We start from the raw sequence: 4,942 nt of genomic DNA on the forward strand, positions 1-4,942 counted from the left end.
TAAAATGTAACTCAAATCAAACCGATACTCCTTTTTTTTAAAGAAGCTGATCGTTTTTTTCACTCATTGAGTATTTTCAAGCATAATATATACGTACATATTCATCAGCCATATATATATATATCTCATTCATACTCACATTGTTATACTAATTTCCGAACAATGTATTTAATAGCTGTGAAGATCTATTTTATATAGAGACCTATATTTTTGAAACGCTTAATTTTTAAAAGTTAAAATTTTATATATCAAGCCTAGTGTTTCATCCTATGATATTCACCAAATCGGCCAAATTTCAATCGTACATTGATAAATTTCGAAAGTATAACAATTGTTTTAGCTGTATTAATCATTTTCTGTATTTAATTGACATTAACTTGTATCGAAGAAACATCGTATCAATGCAGAATAATAGTGGAGAATTAGTGAGGAAGAGTATATATATAACTTCCTTTTTCCAACATGCATGCGTTTCTACGTTGTGGTTGTTATCGAGATCAACGCGAACAAACTACTACATTTTGCCGTGTCCAGTTCGTCTGATGATCAAAGATATGATAACTCTCTTCATCATGGTGAAACGTTTATTGTTATTGCCATCGTAACTTTTGTTCTAAACTCTTATGAGATATTACATACATACCTAACAGATGTCGATTATTGAATATCCAGTTATTTTATTGATATAGATAAAAATGTTCGAAAATTTATATTGTATCAGCAGAACAAGCGAATCATTTTAATAATAAATAGTTTGTATAGTTCGTGCGTTTTTTTTTTTTCTTTTTTCTTTCAATATGGTAATAATAGGTACTTGAGTAAGTTAAAATTGATGATAAATGTTCGGATGCTGAAAGAACTAACGAAGCTACACCTTCTCGATAAATATAGAGCGTTAAATACGTTTCAACCGGGGTGTTACCTGCAACGTTATTATCTCCTATCTACTATATCATCTCATCTTCAATATTCTCAATTTGCTAATCGTTACAAGAGATTTAAAAAGAGTAAATGAGAGAAAGAGAGAGAGAGAGAGAGGAGATATTGAGGAAAGGAAGTACGGGGAGCGAAGGAATGGCGAGAGATGAAGCGGGAATACCGCGTTGATCTCATTTTTTAGTCGTTTCACGAGATTTTGTTTCTACTCGAGTTCGGTCGGCAACCGATGATTATCGGGGAAGGGCTTGATAGATGGGAATGCTTCCCATCGACGTTCCTCCTTTCTACGATCTACCACTTTATTTTCTCTCGACCCGATCGTTCATCATCCACGATCGCTTCCTCGTGCATTTCCTTTCACCGTAGAGAGCTCCCTTTGTGATCGATTCAAATTTCACTCTCATTTACGGAGTTGCTTCTTTCGTGTTTGCTTAAAAAATCGAAAAGTTAAATGTATCCTAGTTAAATCGTTATCTCATTTAAGAAGTCATTTATATACATGTAATGCATCGGTAATATATAAATTTTTCCTTTTTTATAAGATAAATGATCAAATAAACAACTATTTGTGAAATTTCCTTTATAGTGACCTTTCCACAAGATCAAAATTTAACTTGAAATTTTGATCTCTCACTTGCACCTTCTTCTTTCGTTTCTCATCGATAAAAGATGCCAGCCTTCGGCACATCCCGATGTCGTTTATCTTACGATTTCTTGTCTTCTTTCCACTCCATTTACCATTACCATCCAGAACATTAATTTCCCTTTATGGCTTCAAAGAATCGTGTTTATCATTAGTTCTATGCCGTCGAGAAGGAAAAGTAAGTATATGTGCACACACATTCACAGATAGAATTCTACATATATTTATGTATCTACATATATATGTAGTTATACATACACGTATAAAGAACGCTCGATCGGAAGAGAAGGTTATGCTTGCGTCTTCATCGTAAAGCGTTCGCCTGGTAGACGATAATTTTCGGAGCGCGAACGAAACGATCGAAAAAAGTTGTACAGCTGTTGGCAATAACTTTGTAGAATGAGCATCTTCGAATGGCACGGTGGTAACTGTCACGAAGGGAGTCAGTGTAAAAGCTGATATAGAGAGAACGCCTGTCCGTAGTCATTTTCGAAATCTTTCCTTTTTAACTTTTTCTTTGGTGATACGACGTCGATTAAGTGTTTGAGATCTTCTTGAATGTTAAAATGTCACGTTCCTAAGCGTCAGATATTTCCACAGATATCCTTGAAAAGAAATAGTAAAATTTTTAATCCTTTGGTTCTATCTATGACTCATTCTATAAAGATATAACGAAAGGAGAACGTTGTTTATAGTCGAGTTCAAAGAGTTACGAGAAGAAAACGAATATATAATGAAAGCTTTAGTTAATAATCGTCCAATTAAAGTAAGATTAAGTTTTTATCGTCTTTCGTATTTTGTAACTCAATTTGCCTGACAGTATCCTAACAAAAGACTCACGTAATTATCGATTAAGGGAAAACAATCGGATTTGATAGACGTTGTTAAACGATAGATATCCTTCGTGCATTCATTTATGTATATATTTAAATTTATCGTTACTATCTATACAAATTTGTGAATATGATAAAAATAGAGAAATAATAAGTAGTTTTGTTTAAAAAAAAATAGCAGAAAGATTTTCGTTTCTACGTAAATATTATCTCATTATGTGCATTACAATCGTTAATGGGTTTACTTTCTCTATTTTACAAAGCCGTATTTCGTAGTTAATAAAATTTATTTTTACGATGGAATATCGTCTAGCAGGGGTCGAGGAAAGCGTGTAAGCGAGCTAACACGAGCTAAGCGAAGTGCCGTTTCCCGCGGCGTCAGGAATAACTTGGCGGAATGCTTACAGATGAAAGAGATTACAACACATACTGGATAATCCTAGTTCCGCTAGACTTCTACGACCGTAGTGATCATTTGCCACCAACGTCTGCAGGCTAGTTTCGTACAAAACCCCTTGAACGGGTGAGCGAGCGCTCGTTAGACACGGTTTCATGCTTGGTCCGTATCCGTATCGGTCGAGATGCCAGCTAATTTCGGAGCCTTGCTTCGCTTCGCATGAGCGTTCGACGTAATTGAATATCGTGCGAATTCAAGACATTTATGTGAGTTTGATAATCGGGAGAAAAGCTGTCGTTGATCCAAATAGAGACATTTAATCTATGTGGAACTTAAGATTAACGAGATTCGATTAAATTCATTCCAGAAAGTTTCTGAACGATTTATTCGATACATAACAAAGTTAAGAACAATATATTTCGTTTGTAGATTGTCGGACGTTTAATCGAATGATTACAACGATCGAAGAGTGTAGGTAAATACGATGGGTTAATGTGTGTACGAACAAAACCGGGAGAAAGAAAGGAACGTTTTTGTTGTTTCTTGGAATAAACCAAGGCGGTAAATACTCTAGAGCGTAGGTAAATACGATAGGTTAATGTGTATGCGGAAAAAATCGGATGAAAGAAAGGAACGTTTTTGTTGTTTCTTGGAATAAACTAAGGAGGTAAACTCTCTGTGGATATCTCGTAGCACTTTGGAGTAACATCGAGTGTATTTTCGTGGGCTTCTAACGACGTGTCATGAGATCTACGAGGCTGTTTGTCGGTAAGCACAAAAATAGGCCTCACTCCACACTCACTTCATCACTCAGTCGGCTGAGCTCCCTCCCGAGTAGGACGGATGCTCGACGACTGCTTGGCTGAAAATGCTGGCACGCAACCGTCGGACGTGCCATTAGCCAGGCGTCGCGATGCTCTCGCCAGATTAACCTTAGCCGAGGGTTACATTCGTGCCCACAATTTCATTGTAGCTATGCATTTTAAGGATTTTATGGCTGCCACAGCGTCGTGCACAAAGAGTAGCCCTGCTACTTCTCTAGATCGGAGGAATATTTCTTGCGAAACGAACGCGTTTCTCTACCGCCGTCTTTAGACATATATTTCCTTCTCTTGTACCGACAGAAATCCGTATTTCCTCTTCTCAGTACTTTTTCTCTCTTCCTCCCGTCTTCGGATGATTCTTTGCTATGAGCGAACGCTACTATCTAAGATCCTGATCGATATCTCTACTCATTTACAAGCGACTCGTGTAACTCACTCTCTTATCGATCTCTCGAAACGGATTACGTGTCGGCAAACGGACAAATTTCGAATCACGGTAGCAGCCGTATTACCAAGTGTAATTTAATCAATTCTTAAGTCTCTTCGCGTTCGATAGAAATACGGATTTTAATTTTCTCGGTGAAGTCGAGAGAAGCGAACGAGAAAGAAAGACTCCCTGGGTAGTTTCGTTCCGAGTCATTTACATTATCGTCTACTTCATTAGAATTGGATGGTTTACGAGATGTAGCTTGACTCTTTAAATGCCTTTGTAAAAGCAAAATCAGCACGATTACTCGTACGAAAGTCGAATACCACCGACGCGGAATTTGAAAAACGGCGAAGGGAAAGAGACAGACAGTGCTGCTTAAGATCTAACGCTAACTATATCCGCCTTGTCAAGTCGTTCCGACTTAGTAAACTCTAGAACGAGTAATGTCCGAGATTTTATACCGACTTGACTTACGACAGAGGCGGCTGTTTATCACGGTGTCAGGAGCGACGGTTACGCCGTTCGGGACGGTGAAACGAATGAGCTGCACGAGTAACACACTGAGAAATGGCCCGCTCTTAGAAGACCTTCTCTTGCGACACTGATTTTAAATTAGAATTTATTAGTTGTCGTACTCGACGTTTCGCCGAACTAGCTGGATTTGCTGAAGGAGCATGCTCGATGTACTAACCCACATTTCTCTTCGATGCACCTCCAACTCCAAACGACGTTATTCTTGTCCTTGTAAGCCGATAGCTCTTCGGTAAAATATTCTTACGTTCGAGTATTAGATCTGCCTTTCCTCGTCTCAAAGAATCGAGAGTTTCATTGACGTTCGCGATTTGATTCTGATCGATTCCTCGAGGACAAGGATAT

General features: G+C 37.9%; 1 long non-coding RNA gene across 1 annotated transcript; it reads right to left on the reverse strand.

The window, feature by feature from the left end:
- On the reverse strand, nucleotides 1-4,533 carry LOC118443066 (uncharacterized). The gene is made up of 3 exons (XR_014982037.1): nucleotides 2,846-4,533; nucleotides 1,841-2,187; nucleotides 1-1,739 (listed from the first exon to the last, which is right to left on the reverse strand). It is a non-coding gene; the product is annotated as an uncharacterized LOC118443066 (long non-coding RNA).
- Between the last annotated feature and the right edge of the window lie 409 nt (nucleotides 4,534-4,942).

Source organism: Vespa mandarinia, chromosome 4 (assembly GCF_050613455.1).
Source record: "Vespa mandarinia isolate Hongniang chromosome 4, ASM5061345v1, whole genome shotgun sequence".
NCBI lineage: Eukaryota > Metazoa > Arthropoda > Insecta > Hymenoptera > Vespidae > Vespa > Vespa mandarinia.